Genomic DNA, 19,920 nt, shown 5'->3' with positions numbered 1-19,920 from the left:
TGCCAGAACTGGTGCATCCTATGGATGCGCCATTTCTGGGGTGGCTGACGGCTGGTGTTTCTAGCCTGGGAGGCGGCCAATATTCATGGCACCCTTCCTGGGCTATTAATATCAGCCCCCAGCTGTCTGCCTAGACTTTGCTAGCTATTAAAATAGGGAGGACCCCACGTCATTTTTTTGGGGGGGTCCCCCATTTTAATAGCTAGTAAAGGCTAGGTATTCAGCTGGGGGCTGATATTAGTAGCCTGGGAAGCTCTGTGGGTATTACCCCCTTCCCAGGCTTCAAACATCTGCCCCAGCCGTCTGCTTAACCTCCGCTAGAGACTAAAATTAAGGGGAACCCCACGCCAATTTTTTTTTTAATAAATCCTTTATTTTAACACTAAATGACAAGTACAGTAATCAACACTGTCACTGTACTTCATATATATGTGACAGACATGTTTCTATCTAATCTATGTGTGATGCTCTATTCTGTCTGTTATAAATTGTCGGGTACAGATGCTGAATTGCCGGCCGGCTTTTTTAAAGAGACGGTGCATGAAAACACTATTTTTTTTTTAAATAAATCCTTTACACTAAATGACAAGTACAGTAAGCAACACTGTCACTGTGCTTCTTATATGTGTGACTGACATGTTTCTATCTATCTAATCTATGTGTGAGGCTCTATTCCTTCTTGTCTAAATTGTCGGGTACCGGTGTATGCCGCTGCTGAATTGCCGGCCGGCTTTTTTAAAGAGAGTGTCTTCTGAGCAGTTTGTCAGCTTTTGGACACCTTTGAAGGTGTTTTCTATGTGTTTCTATGTGTTTTTGTTTGCCTGCCATTGGTTTTAACGGTGTTCGACGGTGTTCTAAGGTGTTCGACGAACAGTTCGACGAACAGTTCCTCGAACATCCCGGTGTTCGACGAACCGAACCGAACCCGAACACTACGGGGGTGGCTCAACACTACTCATGAATCAATCACTTTGTAATTATTTCACCTATTTTATGTAATTGCTGCAATTATTCTTTTTAATGGACAATACAAGAATAAACCACTACATTTTTCTATATGATTTTGTGATATGTCCTTTTGAAGAATCACATCTGATAAGAAGTCCTCTATAAAAAATATACAAAAATAAGTATATTTAACATACCAATGTCATTCAATGAGGCAGTGCAGATCTGTGATTGTCAGCTGTATTCGGTATGAGAAAAAAATCGTAGCATGCTGAGATTTCACTTCGAAATCGGAGAGTGCAAGAAAAAAATCACGTGCCATGTGGACCATCAGTATGGCATCAGATTTTTACGGATACATTACAATTCTGTAGCATAGGAAACTGTAAATGGTCTTGTAAAAGACTAATAGCTGCTGAGTAAAAAAAAAACAGATTGCATATAGACAGCACACGGATGACAAATGAGAAAAAATGGTCCGACTCTCCTGGATGAGAATGGGAGCGATTATTTATACACACAGTGTGAGTGAACTCTAATGGGTAGAGGAAGCTTGAAAACTTTTTTTTTCCATACAAGAGAATCACTGATGAAGCACTGATGTTAAAAACTAGCACATGGACCAAACATTGATGAAAACTAGATCCACATTGGACCTTTTTTTCTGTACGAGAAAAATCACTAACACACTAACATCAAATTATTCTTATACAGGTTATCTACAGTACAGACCAAAAGTTTGGACACACCTTCTCATGTAAAGATTTTTCTGTATTTTCATGACTATGAAAATTGTACATTTACACTGAATGCATCAAAACTATGAATTAACATGTGGAATTATATACTTAACAAAAAAGTGTGAAACAACTGAAAATATGACTTATATTCTAGGTTCTTCAAAGTAGCTACCTTTTGCTTTGAGGACTGCTTTGCACACTCTTGGCATTCTCTTGATGAGCTTCAAGAGGTAGTCACCAGAAATGGTCTTCCAACAATTTTGGAGGAGTTCCCAGAGATGCTTAGCACTTGCTGGCCCTTTTGCCTTCACTCTGCGGTCCAGCTCACCCCAAACCATCTCGATTGGGTTCAGGTCTAGTGACTGTGGAGGCCAGGCCATCTGATGTAGCACCCCATCACTCTCCTTCTTGGTCAAATAGCCCTTACACAGCCTGGAGGTGTGTTTGGGGTCATTGTCCTGTTGAAAAATAAATGATGGTCCAACTAAACGCAAACCGGATGGAATAGCATGCCGCTGCAAGATGCTGTGTTAGCCATGCTGGTTCAGTATGCCTTCAATTTTGAATAAATCCCCAACAGTGTCACCAGCAAAGCACCCCCACACCATCACACCTCCTCCTCCTTGCTTCATGGTGGGAACCAGGCATGGAGAGTCCATCCGTTCACCTTTTCTGCGTCGCACAAAGACACGGTGGTTGGAACCAAAGATCTCAAATTTGGAATCATCAGTACAAAGCACAGATTTCCACTGGTGAAATGTCCATTCCTTGTGTTCTTTAGCCCAAACAAGTCTCTTCTACTTGTTGCCTGTCCTTAGCAGTGGTTTCCTAGCAGATATTTTACCATGAAGGCCTGCTGCACAAAGTCTCCTCTTAACAGTTGTTGAAGAGATGTGTCTGCTGATAGAACTCTGTGTGGCATTGACCTGGTCTCTAATCTGAGCTGCTGTTAACCTACGATTTCTGAGGCTGGTGACTCGGATAAACTAATCCTTTGAAGCAGAGGTGACTCTTGGTCTTCCTTTCCTGGGGCGGTCCTCATGTGAGCCAGTTTCTTTGTAGCGCTTGATCATTTTTGCAACTGCACTTGGGGACACTTTCAAAGTTTGTCCAATTTTTCAGACTGACTGACCTTCATTTCTTAAAGTAATGATGGCCACTCGTTTTTCTTTACTTAGCTGTTTTTTTCTTGCCATAATACAAATTATAACAGTCTATTCAGTAGGACTATCAGCGCTGTATCCACCTGACTTCTGCACAACACAACTGATGGACCCAACCCCATTTATAAGGCAAGAAATCCCACTTATTAAACCTGACAGGGCACACCTGTGAAGTGAAAACCATTTCCGGTGACTACCTCTTGAAGCTCATCAAGAGAATGCCAAGAGTGTGCAAAGCAGTCATCAAAGCACAAGGTGGCTACTTTGAAGAACCTAGAATATAAGACATATTTTCAGTTGTTTCACACTTTTTTGTCAAGTATATAATACAACATGTGTTAATTCATAGTTTTGATGCCTTCAGTGTGAATGTACAATTTTCAAAGTCATGAAAATACAGAAAAATCTTTAAATGAGAAGGTGTGTCCAAACTTTTGGTCTGTACTGTATAAAACTGCACCCAAATTAATCAGATGTGTGCATACTGATACCACTGTACTGTTTTAATCAATGTAGTGCAATCTGCATCAATTTTATTGCTCTGGATATCTGAGCACCTTAAAGGAGAACTCCGGTCACATGATATTGGTTAGGTACAGTATCAATGTATAGAGGCCATTGCCAATTACTGCTAATCAACACCTATTCAAGAGGATAAAAGCTCAAGGGAAGTACCCAGCAGTGGTCGAAACTAGAGATGAGTGAACCCAAACTTAAAGTTTGGGGTTTGTACCAGACAGTTAGTGTCCAGTGCTAAGCGTCTAACATGGAGTTCCAGGGGAAGTCCATTGCAGTGTTCGGAGTTCCATGAGAAAAGAGAGAGGGAGAGAGAGGGTTTTTTTTGAGCTACAAAGTTCGGGTCCCAATTGTTTTCAACAGTGTTAGGGTTCAAGTTCGGGTACAGTTCTGCTGGTACCCGAACTGAACTTTGGAATAAAGTTTGGGTCGGGTACCAGAACCCAAACTTCAATGGGTCCACTCATCCCTAGTCGCAACAAACTGAATGGAAGCGGTTCTCCATGTTTACATCCAGCCACCACAGAAACTAATAACAGCTGATCGTCGGGGGTGCCGGGTGTCACACCCCTTCCACCATACCATTAATAATTCACAATGATTTTTAACAAAATAATCAGTTCTTCATTTGTATATATGTTAAGAGGAAAGATCCAGTGTGATTCTCCATCATTACAAATAATCTTTACCTCCGCTGTTCCTGGGATTGCCAGCCTGGACGATTTCGAGATAGAGTCACTGACGAAATGTGCCGCTGTATATACTTGGCCATTTGGGTCTTGTAACGTAATGCTTGGTACTGCAGTTTTCCAGGTAACTAGAAAGAAAGTGTCATTTCCCACCGTGCAGTCTATTACCACGGTGCCACTCATACATTGGCTCGGCTGAACAGATGATCCAGTGCTTTCCAGCTGTTAGAAATATCAACAAGAAATGTTTTCATATGAATACAAGGAAGGTCACCCATCTCTATAAACATTCAAGTCAACATTTATTGTTACATGAGAACATTGCATAATAAACACCAAATTTCATGTATATTTTGTCAGAAAACATTCGGACAAATTTATGAAGCTATCTTTATTGTCCACAGCAACCAATCACAGCACTACTTTCATTTTTCAAATGCAGATTAAATAAAAGCTGTGCTGTCATTGGTTGCTAGTGCTACAAAGATAGCTCTTCTTGATGATTAGATGACTTCATAACTTTCCCCCTCAAAATATGTTTCATATTTTATTCTTTTCTCTATGTTGGAGAATATTTCTGACAGGCTTTGGCATGTGATAAATTAAATAGAATATGGTCCTTTCATTCACAAATCAAATTAGAAGCAATGATTTTAATTTTTCAAGATAAATATTTTTCTCAACATTTGACAGTATTGGTGTGTCAATTGCTTTCTTTCCCCAAGAATATTACATTTTCGATGCCACTGATCCAATAAAAATGCCTCCAAAACACCTCCAAACTAAAATGCATTTAAAGGGGTTGAACAGGTAGAAATTAGTGCTGATCTATCCACAGGATAGGTCATTAATATGAGAGGTGGGTCTGACACCTGGCACCAACACCGATCAGCTGAAAACAGGTCCGCAGATGCCGGGTGTAAGCACATTGAATGAAGATTAGCGATGAGCGAGCACTAAAATGCTCGGGTACTCGATGCTCCGATCTAGCACATTGGAATACTCGGGTGTTCGACCCGAGCAACGAGCCCAATGTAAGTCTATGGGAAACTCAAGCATTTTTCAGGTGCTTCCCCCCGGCGGTCTGCAGAGGGCCTAAAAATTGCCCAAATCGATGGGAACAGTGCTCAAATGACATGGGGACAGCATGGGGAAGACCTTTGGAAACATTTCTGACTCCCAGGTCACTTCTGTCAACAACGTTGTCAGAGGTATTATGCCACTTTTACGGACTCACAATAAAACATTCCAAAACGAAACCAAAATTTTCCTGGGAAATATGTTAAGGAACATCCTTTCCAGGGTAGTGACTTGTATATAAAGCAAAATAAATAACCAAAAACAAGAATGCTCCTCCACACCTTGGGCTATGTTCACACGTAGCGTTTTTGATGCGTTTTTTCACTTTTGCATTGCTTTCAACCATGACAAATGCATTCACCAGGAAATGTTATTTTAAAATTTTACAACCTTATCTGGCCATGTGGTGTGTGAGATATCATCAGACACATCCTGTTTCATTTATGAAGGAGGGACTCTGAAAGTCACAAAGCCTATTTTTATAGGGCCATCAGGCGGCCTTTACTATTCTTAAAGGACCAGCAGTCGGCCCTCACTATTCTTAGAGAGCCTTCAGCCGGCTATGTTGCAATGTTCCCGTTACTAAAGAGTGGGTCTCCTATACTGTTATTGCGTATGCAGTGAGTGCCAGGGCTGCCTAAAATTTGGACGCACCCCAATACTACTTTGAAAATTTGCATGCACCCCATTACCCCTTTGAAGAGACTTAGAGGAGGGCCTCCTGAAAACAATGTTCCCATTATTAGGAAGTAGGTCTCCCATTGTATTTGACTATGCAGTGAATGCAAGGGTTGCCAAAAATTTGGAGGCACTCCGATGCCTCTTGGAAGAGACGTGGAGGTCAGAGGGCCTCCTGAAAACAATGTTACCATTATTAGGAAGTGGGTCTTCCATTGTGTTTGCCTATGCAGTGAGTGCAAGGGTTTCCAAAAATTTGGAGGCACTCCAATGCCCCTTGGAAGAGATGTAGAGGGCCTCATGAAAAAATGTTCCCATTATTAGGAAGTGGGTCTCCCATAGTGTTGACCTATGCAGTGAATGCAAGTGTTGACAAAAATTTGGAGGCACTTCAATGCCCCTTGGAAGAGACATGGAGGTCAGAGGGCCTCCTCAAAACAATGTTCCCATTATTAGGAAGTGGGTCTCCCATAGTACTGGCCTATGCAGTGAATGCAAGGGTTGCCAAAAATTTGGAGGCATTCCAATGCCCCTTGGAAGAGACGTGGAGGTCAGAGGGCCTCCTGAAAACAATGTTCCGATTATTAGGAAGTGGGTCTACCATTGTGTTTGCCTATGCAGTGAATGCAAGGGCTGCCAAAAATTGGGAGGCACTCCAATGCCCCTTGGAAGAGACGTGGAGGAGGGCCTCATAAAAAATGTTCTCATTAGAAAGGAACGGGCCTCCTATACTTGTAATGCCCATGCACTAAGTGTATGGGATGACAAACATTTACTCCTGGGGGGTATACATGGACATACTGTATAAAAAAAATTTTTTACGGGCATCATAAACACCCTTTAAAAAAATTATGTGGGTGTTGCATCACGGACCACGGTCACCCTGGTGATGTGGTGGTGGAGGATGAGGAGAAGGAGGAGGACAAGAGCAAATAGCCAAAATCAGGAAGTGTATACCCATGTCTGGGTGTGAAAATGTGCATGGGAATACACCCCCCAAGAAAGACACTGAATTTGAGTTTATGTTACGCTGCTATCATTCGGTGGTGTTGAGAAGTCTGACCCAATCCAGCCCTTGTTCATTTTTATAAGAGTCAGCCTGTCAGCATTGTCAGTTGACAGGCGGATGCGCTTTTCAGTTATAATTCCACCAGCGGCACTAAAAACCCGCTCTGATAAAATGCTGGCGGCAGGGCAGGCCAGGACCTCAAAGGCATAGAGAGCCAGTTCATTCCACGTATCCAGCTTGGATACCCAATAATTAAAAGGCACAGAGGAATAGCAGAGGACGTTGGTACGGTCGGCAAGGTACTCCCTCAGCATCTTCCCAAACTTTCCACTCCTTGTGAGAGTACCCCGCGCCTTAGGGCTTGTGCGATGGGAGGGGCTGAGAAAATTCACCTAGAACTTTGACAGTGTTCCCCTGCCTCTGCTTGATTGAAGTTGTGTCTCTCTTGCCTGTACTCCTTGGTTGGCCAATGAAGTGTGATCTCTGCCGCCAGCGTTTTCAGATGGGATTTTTTTTAATAGTTCCGCAACAAGGGCCTTCTGGTGCAGCCCCATTTTTGTAGACCTGTTTGCCTCAGGAATAAGAGATATAAAGTTCTCCTTGTAGTGTGGGTCTAGAAGTGTCACCAACCAGTAATGACTGTCATGCAAAATTTTGAGAACGCGAGGGTCATGGGAAAGGCAGCGTAACATAAACTCAGCCATGCGTGCCAGACTACTAACAGGCAAGACTTCCATGTCCTCACCAAGAGGATGACTGACCATGCTCTCCTCCTCCTCCTCCTCCTCTCGGTCCTCTGGCCATCCACACTGAACAGACGGTATGACAGCTGTGCAGGTAGTACCGTCTATAGCGCATGAAACTAGCTCCTGTTCTTCCTCCTCCTCTTCCTTATTGTCACCAAATCCACGTTGGGATGAGATGAGGCTGGGCTGTGTGTAATCACCCTGTATAGTTCCTTGCTCCATCTCATCATGCTCCTCCTGGAATGCACCCTCTTTGATTGTGAGCAGAGAGCGTTTCAGAAGACAAAGAAGCGGGATGGTGACGCTAATTATGGCGCCATCGCCGCTCACCATCTTTGTGGAGTCCTCAAAGTTTTGGAGGACGGTACATATGTCTGACACTCATGTCCACTCCTGAGATCTTATGTGAAGTCTGAACTGAATACCGATAGCCTTGTTGATGCTGGTACTCAACAACTGCCCTCTTCTGCTCATAAATCCTTCCCAACATCTGCAGTGTAGAGTTCCAACGTGTGGGGACATCACACACCAGTCTGTAAGCCGGAAGCTGCAAATGCTGCTGAAACACGGCAAGGGCGGCGGAAGCTGTAGGTGACTTTCTAAAATGGGCACACAGGCGGCGTACTTTAACAAGCAGATATGGCAGCTCCAGGTAGGATTTGAGAAACCGCTGAACCACGAGGTTAAGCACATGGGCCAGGCATGGTACGTGTGTGAGCTCGCCTCGCCTCAGAGCTGCCACCAGGTTCCGGCCATTGTCACACACGACCATGCCTGGCTGTAGGTATAGCGGTGTGAGCCACAGATCTGCCTGCTCTTTCAGAGCTGTCCTCAACTCTTCAGCATTGTGCGGTTTGTCACCTAAGCATATTAGCTTCCGCACAGCCTGTTGCCGCTTGGCCGAGGCAGTGCTGCAGTGCTTCCAGCTTGTGACTGATGTGGTAATTTCGGAGATCATAGAATCATAGAATCATAGAATGGTAGAGTTGGAAGGGACCTCCTGGGTCATCTGGTCCAACCCCCTGCTCAAAGCAGGATTCACTAGATCATCTCAGACAGATGTCTGTCCAGCCTCTGTTTGAAGACGTCCATTGAAGGGGAACTCACCACCTCTCGTGGCAGCCTGTTCCACTCATTAATCACCCTAACTGTCAAAAAGTTTTTTCTAACATCTAATCTGTGTCTCCTCCCATTTAGTTTCATCCCATTGCTTCTAGTCTTTCCTTGTGCAAATGAGAATAAAGATGATCCTTCTACAATGTGACAGCCCTTGACATATTTGTAGACAGCTATTAAGTCTCCTCTCAGTCTTCTTTTTTGCAAGCTAAACATTCCCAAATCCTGCAACCGTTCCTCATAGGACATGGTTTGCAGACCAGTCACCATTCTGGTTGCTCTTCTCTGAACTTGCTCCAGTTTGTCTATGTCTTTTTTAAAATGTGGTGCCCAAAACTGTACACAGTATTCCAGATGAGGTCTGACCAAAGAGGAGTAAAGACCGATAATGACTTCACGTGATCTAGACTGTATGCTTCTGTTAATACATCCCAGAATTGTATTTGCCTTTTTTGCTGCTGCATCACACTGTTGACTCATGTTCAGTCTATGATCTATTAGTATACCTAAGTCTTTTTCACATGTACTGTTGCTTAGCTCTATTCCTCCCATTCTGTATATGCTTTTTTCATTTTTATTGCCCAGATGTAGTACTTTGCATTTTTCCCTGTTAAAAACCATTCTGTTGGTTGCTGCCCACTGCTCCAGTTTATTTAGGTCTTTTTGAATCCTCTCTCTCTCTTCTCTAGTATTAGCTATCCCTCCTAGCTTTGTGTCATCAGCAAATTTAATCAGTTTACCCTCAATTCCTTCATCTAAATCATTGATAAAGATGTTGAACAATACAGGTCCCAGGACGGAGCCCTGTGGTACCCCACTTGAGACATTCATCCAGCTGGATGTGAAGCCATTTACAACCACCCTTTGAGTCCGATCACTAAGCCAGTTATGAATCCACCTAACAGTTGCCTGGTCCATTGGAGGCTGAGGAGGAGGAGGACGCTGAGGAGGATGAGGTGCAGGAGCTGTAGACCATGGGGCAAACCCTGATTGACCTAGGGCCCGCAATCCTTGGCATCGGGAGGATGTGTTCCGTCCCAAGGTCCGACTGGGTCCCAGCTTCCACTATGCTAACCCAGTGTGCCGTCAGCGAGATGTGCCATCCCTGCCCACAAGCACTTGTCCACGTGTCCGTGGTTAGGTGGACTTTCCCGGTAACTGCGTTGTTGAGGGCACGGCTAATGTTTTGGGACACGTGCTTGTGTAATGCGAGGACGGCACACCGGGAGAAATAGTGGTGGCTGGGGACCTAGTACCGAGGGACGGCCGCCACCATCAGGTTGCGGAATGCTTCTGTCTCCATGAGCCTAAAAGGCAACATTTCGAGCGCAAGCAGTCATGAAATGTGAGAATTTAGTAGTGTAGCCTGTGGTGCGTTGGCTGCATATTTGCGCTTGCGTTCCAAGGACTGGGGTATGGACAACTGAACGCTGCGCTGGGACAAGGACATGGACGTGCTTCCTGATGCTGCTACTTGAGAGTGTGCAACAACAGGTGCAGGGCAGGAGGCATCTTCGCATGCACCAAGGGCAGGGGATTGGCTTGCATGCACAACAGCGGAAGAAGCAATGGTGTCACCTGCAGACACTGTTCCTGGACCTTGGGGATCGGCCCACAAAGTCGGGTTTGCTGCCATGTGCCTGATCATTCTGGTGGTGGTCAGGCTAGCCGTTTTGCCACCCCTGCTGATGCTGGCCTGGCAGGTGGTGCAAATGGCCTTTTTGGGGTCATCGTTAGAGTCTTTAAAACACAACCAGACTCGGGAAGACCTAACAGTTGTACCGGCAACTTCCTTCGTGTTGGTGTTACGGGGAACGGTTGCCTGCCTTCTGTCTGCGGCCACCACACTGCTTCTTCCTTCCTGTTGGGGTGCTCTGCCTCCCTCCTCCTCTGTGCTGCTGTCCTCGCTCTGCATGTCCCCCTGCCAGGTTGGGTCAGTTACTATATCATCCACCACCTAGTCTTCCATTTCCGCACCCTGGTCCTCCTCCTGACTTTCTGGAAATTGTGTCTCATCATCGTCCACCTCTTGTGACACTTTCCCACTGTCACCTTTGTGTGACAGTGGCTGCTCAAATATTTGGGCATCGCTATATGCGATCTCCTCTTGCCCCGCTTCAAGTGGACCGGGCGAGAGGCCCGAATCTATAAATGGAAAAGTGAACAGCTCTTCAGAGTGTCCAAGTGTGGGATCAGTTGTCTCCGGGCACTCGGCATGGTGGGAGGAAGGAGGATCAGGGTGAGGAATATGCGGTCCAGACTCACGGCTACTGAGACTTTACCGTGTAGAAGACAGGGTGGTGGTGGCTAAGTGACTGGAAGCATTATCCGCTATCCAACCAACAAACTTTTGACACTGCTCTGGGTTCAATAGTGGTGTGCTGCGGTCCCCTAGGAATTGGGACAGGAAGTTCGGGCGAGAAGATGTGGGTGTTTGTTGTGGCACAATTTCAGCTTGCCCACGGCCTTGTCCTCGGCCTCTGCATGCACCATCACTATCACGTTCATTTCCCCGTCCCTTGCCATGTGCCTTGCCCATTTTAAATGGAGGACAATATCTTCCACGCTCACTACAAATGACTGAGTTTGGAGCGAACTTATATGTGATCCGTGTGATGGGGAAAACAGAGTTTTAAATACCTGGCCTGTAGGTAACTAGTTTGAACAGCAAACTGGTGTCAATTGCTTCAATGACACACTGAAACAAATTTTTAATGCAGACCAGAAATGGCAGTATTTTCTGACTACGTATATGTGATCCGTGTGGCAACTGACCACAACACATGTCACGCAGCTAAAGAATGCTAGGTGTCGCTGTTACACCATTGCACAATACAAGTGAATGGGGTCACACTGCGACAACTAGGGTACTGCAACCACAACAAACAAGCCACAAAATATCCAAATGGGTCCATTTTTTTTGCACCTTGCTTGTCATGGTCGTAGTACCTTTGAAGTCGCAATACGACCCTATCTACTTAGGTTGTGCTGCGATGTAGCAGTGACACCTAGCAATCTTTGGCTGCGTGACTTATGTCACTGCTAAAATCGCTGTGTAGCCCCAGACAAAGTGTTCGTGTCAAGTTTAGAAGTTTTTCTCTGTGTTTGAGATAGGGGATAACTTCCTGATCACTGAGGGTCTGATCATTAGAACACCCACCGATCCCTAGAACAGGACTCTTTTTGATTGATAGAGTCTAATGCGCCACAAAATCTGCCTGCAGTCTTTTAGATCTAAATCTCATACTGGAGATATATGGTGCTCTTTTCTTTTCTTGTTTAATGAGACATTAATCTGAACATTTTTGTATTAAACTTTCAATAGAAATAATTGCAAATAGAAACAGATATAAATACATACTGTATATGCAAGTGTGAAAGTTTCCCACCTGAAGAGACACGTCTCCAGTTAAAGGCTGAATTCCACTGAAAGCATCAATCAAACCATTGCTGTCCACTTTATCTGTTGCTCTGTAGTTTAATCCACCTGGGGAAAGAAAAATAAATCTTATACTTGTAACCCTTGTGGGGGGAGCATGGTGTACAGAGACTGAGGCAGGTAGAAGCAGACAGTGTTTTTCAGTAACATTAATCCCTCCTTTAGCTGCATTGACTTAGCAACCAGGAACAGCAGCAGAGGACAGGACTGATTGGCTTAGCAAGCTGGAGAAGAAAGGTTGAGTTAACAGCATTAGAGAACATTAGAGAACATGGTGGTTGTTGGCCATTACTGGAGAGAGACAGTGATGATCCAGGAGGAGACAGTTCTGCAGCTCCATCTGAGAGAACAGCAAGCCCTGAAGCTGCACCTCAACTACAGACCAGCTAGGTTGCCCAGGGCTGCCCAGGGCTGCCCGCTCCTACTTGGCTTCCCATCTAGAAAAATAATTCTGCCTGCCATTTATGATGTTACAAAGTCCCTGCACCCTGAAGCCCCAGGTTGGAACTCTGTGTGACTACAGACCTGTTGCATTAGGGAGTGAGTAGATACTGTTGGGACTTGTAGTAATACTGTTGGGGTCGTAAACTGAAGATAACTATAAGGGAGTACTATTGGGACTTGTAATTTCAATGATGACAGTTTGTAATAGAACCAGTCGTGAAAGGGGATGTTGTTCTCATTGTATTAAGTGCACCAACCAGTACTGCAAGTGCGCCAACATCCGCGGCAATTGGGGCCCTAACTTGGTCGCAATTTGTCGAAATTGTCGCAATTTAAAAGACATTGTCGCAATTTAAAAGAGAAACGTCTTCCCTAACAAACAGGTTTATTGCAATGCACATCTTGCACTTGTATAGAAGATTGCATAGCATTATTATGTTTACTGTTCCTTCATAATTCCCCTGCAATTGTCACCTTTTATCCCCCTGTAAATAAACCTGTTGGGTGTTTCAGGCTTATCTGTTGTGAGTGTGTACGGAGAATGGACAGGGGTTTCCTGAGTCGACCCCTGGCAGAAACGGAAGACCGTCCTGCATCCCACTACAGCTCCCAGTAAGATTCGAATGGAGGCACTGCGCCATATTGAGGTGAGAACTACCAGACACTTTCCCATGGAGGCGGCTTAAAGGGGTGTGACATACTTTTGCTGCAATCTATCTAAAATGTTGAGATATTTTGTACATTCATGCTGTTACTTATTTTGCTTGTCTCACTTATTTATTCTTGTAGCTAAATTCAGAACTTATTTACTTTCCCTTTGGCAGTTTCCAGCACTGGGATTTTTGATCCACATGCAGTTCTACAGGTTTTACTGAATTACATGAGTATTTAGAGAGTTTTGATTTTGAAGATTTTTTGCAGTATTTCTACACATATCAGGTAAATTAGTTTACTTGTGGGGTTTTTTTATTGCATTTTTGAGTGCTTTTTTACATGCATTTATAGCACTTTTTTATGCTATGTTATTTGTCTCTTTTTGGTATGTCATGTTTTAAGAAAAATAGCTTTGTTTTGATACTTATCAATACATTCTTGTGCGGATTACATGTGTCTTTAGTGCACTTCTGTAGTGGTAATGCACTAAAAACACATATAAGTTGTTTACCTGCAGATTTTCTGCATCTAATGTAAATCTATGGGAAAAATCTGCAAGTAAAACTTGGTGTATCTGCAAGAGAAATTGACACACTGCAGATATGAAACAAGCACTGCAGGTCAGTTTACGCAGCAGAAAAAACAGTGGGTATGAGTAATTCCTATCCACTTTGCTGCCTTTTGTGCGCAGAGAGAATATTCAGCATCACAAACTCTCTAAAACTCATCGTGGGAACTTAAGGGGGTTGTCCACTGCTAGGACAACCGCTTCTTGATCTAAATGTTTGGCCCGACAAAATAAAAAAGCTTATACTCCCCTCCTGTGCCAGCACCATTCCAGCGGTGTCGACACTCACGTTTCTGGGGCTCTTGTGCGGTTGTTATGACACCTGAGCCTGGGGCCCAATCAGCGCTGGCGTCAGCGGCCCCGCCTTTGGGCAAATTGAACATCAAGAGGAAGTGAGAGAACAGCCACAGCCCTGACTTCCGCTTGATGTTCGATTTGTCCAAACGCGGGGCCAGTGACGCCAGTGGTGATTTGGCGCAAGACTCACGTGTCATAACAACCGAACAACAGCCCCGGGAATGAAAGTGCCGGCACGGGAGGTGAGTATTAGCTTTTTATTTTATCAGGGCCAAGCATGGGGTATGAGAAGGTGTTGTCCAAGTAGTGGACAACTTCTTTAACCTTAAATTTCAAACAAATGCACAGAAAGTGGCAACATTTGAAAGTTAGGGCTCATGTACCAGGCTGTATTACTACTCTGTTTTGAAAATCTTATAAGGAGCTTTAATAAGGCTCACTTTGAGGGGCATGAAAACTTTAGTTCTGCTTTCATGCAGAACTTTGTATAAATCAGACAGATAAAAAGATTGTTCCATGCTCCATATGTATTTTATACATAAGAAAGTGCTTCCTCCTATGAGCAATGCTTCTGGAAATAATATCTCAGTCAAAACCTGTTAGTACGGAAACTTAGATCAATGTGCAATGCCTAAGTCGGCACACAAGCTTCAAGCACTGCCGTACAGGTTCTGTTACAATATGTATGAGTCAATATTTCTTATATTTATAAACCCACCTGTCATTTCAGCAATATCTTCCAGGGCCTTGGAGGCACTTGGACCAAGAGCTATGAAATGAATAATTGCGCCACTATCTGTTATATTAGGAAAGCACAGGCTGGTGTCATAATTGTCTTCTCCGTCTGTCAGTAATATAATTTCTGTACCATCTGTTGACCCATCAAATTTTTTGTTCATCTGGAAATAGATGACAAATACATTTATGGATTGAAGCAGATTTATAAAAATACATAATAGGTATATTATATCTGTCTCTTGCATAATGCATTCTTATATTGAGTATTTGCATGGATGTAATCAGGCCAGTAAATGTGGAAATTATTAAAGGGGTAGACTCATGAAGACAGACAAGCTCAGACTGGCCCACCAGAAAACCAGATAATTCTTCAGTGTCTCCCTACTTTCGCCCCAACAAAAATGTGCAAAAACAAGGTCCCTGGTCCTTAAGGGGTTACGTCTATCACAGGTGTAAAGCTGCTTTTACAAGTCTACATGTTAGTGTATGGTCATTGTAGAGCAAACAGCTGTTGCTTTTTGGTTAGTTGATATTTTGCTGTTTTTCAGGTCATGGGAAACTGTTTGAAACTGCATGGAGCATGGTGTACAGAAACTGAGGCAGCTAGGAGCAGAGAGTGCTTCACAACAGACATTAATCCCTCTGCTGCTGCATTGCTTTGGCAACTTGGAAAAGGAGGAGCAGCAGAGGAAGGGATTGATGGGCTGAACAAGCTGGAGAGGACAAATGGAGTTAACAGAAATGGAGCCAGAGGGAATTATCTTTCATTGCTAGAGCAAGACAATGATGATCCAGGACAGGACCACAGGGTGACAGTTCTGCAGTTCAGTGTGAGGACAGTGAGCCCTGGAGCTGCACCACAATTACAGACCAGCCAGGTTACCAGGAGATGACCAACCCCTCTTGGTTTCTAGAAGAATTCTGCCTTTTGTTCCCTGTGTGACTAAGTAACTGGATCCTGCAGCCCCAAGCTGGAACCCTGTGTTACTACAGGCCTACTACATGAAGGAGTGAGTAGCTATTGCTAGGACTTGTGAGGTATTCGTGAGGTAGCATTGCTGGAACTTGTGGTTCAACACATAAGGAGATTATAATAGGACCTGCATTGGAGGGGTTTTTGTCCTGAGTATATTATTAAGTGCACCAATGCTGTAAGCACACCAACATCCACGTCAACCGGATGTTGGACTGTATTACTTGCACTACTGGAGCCATTTATGGGTTAAGTGTTATTAGTTAAGAGTGTGTTTGATGCATAGGCGGATTATAATGAGGGCAATCTGGGCTACCGCCCAGGGCCCCAAAGCTCTTGGGGGCCCGGGAGGCCCTTAGCCAGACTGCCCTCATATAATCTTTTGTGCACCGACATCTGCAGCTCGGTAGCGTCTGGAGTGGAGTTGATTTTTTTGAGGGGATGATGTCACCGGAAGGGGCGGGACTTCCTTAAATCCAGTGAAGACCCGATAGCAGGAAGCAGCGTGGAGCTGGAGCTGTGGCTGCTGAAGCCGACAGAGAGGCTGCATGATGGAGCTATGTGCAGGTGGGAATGAGGACACAGGGCTCAGTGTGAGTGGGCTGAGGATGAATTTTGGGTGCAAAGAAGTGTGGATGATGGTATTGTATGGGGGCTGCATGATGAAGGGTTGCATGGGGAAGTGGCCACTGCTACTTGTATCAGGCTGCTTATGGGGGGGCTTACACAGGTAAAGGGTTTATGTTATATGCGTGTGGCTGCACGGGGAAGGTGATGATGGGCTGTATAGAGAAGAGGGGGATATTGAGGGTCTGAGTGGAGAGGGGGGGGTGACGAGTGTCTGTGTGGAGAGGGGGGTGATGATGATGGGCTGTGAGGAGGAGGATGATGATGATGGGCTGTGAGGAGGGGGATGATGAAAATGGGCTGTGAGGAGGGGGATGATGATGATGGGCTGTGAGGAGGAGGATGATAATGATGGGCTGTGAGGAGGGGGATGATGATGGGGGCTGTGAGGGGGTGATGATGGGGGCTGTGAGGGTTGGGAGTGATGATGGGGGCTGTGAGGAGGGGGAATGATGATGATGGGGCTGTGAGGAGGGGGGATGATGATGATGATGATGGGGGCTGTGAGGAGGGGGGATGATGATGATGATGATGGGGCTGTGAGGAGGGGGGGATGATGATGATGATGGAGGCTGTGAGGAGGGGGGATGATGATGATGGGGGCGTGAGGAGGGGGGATGATGATGATGATGGGGGCTGTGAGGAGGGGGGATGATGATGATGATGATGATGGGGGCTGTGAGGAGGGGGGATGATGATGATGATGGGGCTGTGAGGAGAAATGATGATGATGATGGAGGCTATGAGGAGGGGGATGATGATGATGGGGGCTGTGAGGAGGGGGGGTGATGATGATGATGATGGGGGCTGTGAGGAGGGAGGATGATGATGGGAGCTGTGAGGAGGGAGGATGATGATGATGGGGGCTGTGAGGAGGGGGGATGATGATGATTATGAGGGCTGTGAGGAGGGGGGGTGATGATGATGGGAGCTGTGAGGAGGGGGGATGATGATGATGATGATGATGGGGGCTGTGAGGAGGGGGGATGAAGATGATGGGGGATGTGAGGAGGGGGATGATGATGATGGGGGCTCTGAGGAGGGGGGATGATGATGATGGGGGCTGTGAGGAGGGCGGATGATGATGATGATGATGATGGTCATGATGATGGTGATGATGATGATGGGGGCTGTGAGGAGGGGGGATGATGATGATGATGATGATGATGGGGGCTGTGAGGAGGGGGGGATGATGATGATGATGAGGAGGGGGGATGATGATGATGGGGGGCCGTGAGGAGAAGGGGGCTGTGGAGGCGGAGTGATGTGGGGCTGTGTGAGGAAGGGTGGTTGATGCTGGATGGCTGCAAGGGAAAATGGGTAATGTCACTCTTCTGAGGCAGCATGCAAGGTGGCTGCGTGGGGCTGTGGGATGTGTTGTGAAGGGAGTGATCCTACTCACATGGGGCTGTATAGTGAAGGGGATAAAGTCACTTCATGTAGGGCTGCATGCTGAGTGCCTGTGTGGAGAAGGGGGTGATGTTACTTGTGTGGGGATGCATGCTGGGGCTGTGCAGAGAGCTATGTGGGGCTTATACTGTATATAGGTAGTTAAATGAGTTCTCATACTGAATCTAGGTAGCTTTGTGGAGGCTCAAACAGTATGTATGGGGCTGTGTGGGGGCTCATACTGTATGTAGGGGCTATATACCTCACGTGTCTGTGAGGTATATGGATGTTTTGTGACTTAATTACACTGCCACTTAACTGGCCATTTATGATCTGAAGGGTTACTAGTATCTATATTTTATAAATGTTCATTAAATATTATCTGATCACCTATTGAGAATGCCTGGTCAGTTAGAGTAGTGGTCGGCCCACAGAGGGGCAGTTGACGAGGAGCAGGGGCGCCATACCGTGTAAACTCAGGGTACCAACCTCCGCTGTCAGGAAGGGAATTGTGAAGGGCAAAACTAGTCCCCAACTCCCCGCATTTCTGCTCTTTTTTATATCACTGTTTTTCTCTGCTATGTGTGTCTTTATTTATGTCTGTATGTTTTGGGGTTTTTAAACTAAATAAAAAGACAATTTTTCAAGTTTTTTTTGTTAGCGCTTACATGTATAAGGGCCCCATAGGTTGATCACTTTGGTTGTTTATTGAGGGAGCTATGTGGGGTCTCGTATTGTATATAGGGGGACGTCTGGATACTTAATTCTGCTCAATATTAAGTCATACAATTATGAATAATAATTATTTTTTACTAGATGGAGGTCCGATGCTATCGCATCAGGAGGGCGAGTGACAATCCAACACAATGGGCAGCACTTTGAGCACATTTTATAACTGGTCATAAACTTGTAAAAAACTCATGAAAGAATAAAGTTACGTTAAAACCAAGCACACCATTGTTTTTCTTATGAAATTCTCAATAACTTTGATGTGTCACATGACCCTCTTCCGATTGAAAAAAATAAAGCTGGATCCAAAATGGCCGCCATGGTCACCACCCATCTGGAAAAGTTTTCCCCCTCCCATATACTAATGTGCCACAAACAGGAAGTTAATATCACCAACCATTCCCATTTAATTTAGGTGTATCCATATAAATGGCCCACCCTGTATATATATGTATGTATGGCTGAATGAGGTGCGACCCAGTGCTCGGTTGATTTGCAGGAGCATAAATGTGGTATAACAATGCTGTGTGCCACCTAAGAGTTCAATTAATCTGCATTGAGCTACAAAATTAGTTAATTGTAAACAGTAGAAAGATGGAGATAATGTCGGAATATCTTCTAATTGTTATGTTCTGCTACCAGAGCTAAGGAAAGAGAGGAGATCTGTCCCTACGATAGAACTCAGCTTGATCCCTACAATGTAACAGGGAACCTGATCCTGCGATCAGACCTGCTAAAGTCCTCAGCTAGTCTGTACGGAGACCTATAGATGTGGGGAAGGAATCCCTACAAGTACTAGGGACTGGGAGCAAAATGGACACCTCCTAACAGAAATAGTAGCAGACAGACGAACAAACAAAATATATAGAACACAGAGGTCCGGAGACCAAGCAAACTAACAGAGTTAGATACTGAGCACAGGCTAGCTAAAGAGTAGTAATACAATGAAGTCCAGCAAAGCCAGAAGGGCGGAGCAAGACTAAATAGGCCAACAAGGTCATGTGACCAGCAATAGAAAAAACCTAAGAGCAAGGTTCTAACAGTACCCCCCCTTCTAAGAGGATCCTCCGGATCCCCTAGGACCAGGCTTATCAGGAAATCTCCTGTGAAACGCTCTGATAAGTCTGGACGCGGAAACATCCTCCGACCTCACCCATGAGTTATCCTCGGGTCCGAAACCTTTCCAGGCCACGAGATACTGCAAACTACCTCTATACCGTCTAGAATTAAGGATGCGAGAAATTTCATATTCCCCGTCCTCCACCACCGGAGGAACAGAGGCAGAGGCGTCACAATCCGACACAACAGCTTTTTTCAACAGAGAGACATGAAACACCGGATTAATTCTCCAGGAGGTAGGAACCTCCAACTTAACAG

At 45.1% G+C, this 19,920-nt stretch overlaps 1 pseudogene; it reads right to left on the bottom strand.

Moving 5' to 3' along the window:
- The window catches only part of LOC141157691 (calcium-activated chloride channel regulator 1-like), a 65,811-nt pseudogene that overhangs the window by 20,108 nt on the left and 25,783 nt on the right, over positions 1-19,920 (bottom strand).

This window comes from Phyllobates terribilis, unplaced genomic scaffold (genome assembly GCF_046119375.1).
Source record: "Phyllobates terribilis strain yellow unplaced genomic scaffold, ASM4611937v1 Scaffold_8__6_contigs__length_399053987, whole genome shotgun sequence".
NCBI classification, from domain to species: domain Eukaryota; kingdom Metazoa; phylum Chordata; class Amphibia; order Anura; family Dendrobatidae; genus Phyllobates; species Phyllobates terribilis.
This window is presented reverse-complemented; position numbering and strand designations above follow the sequence as displayed.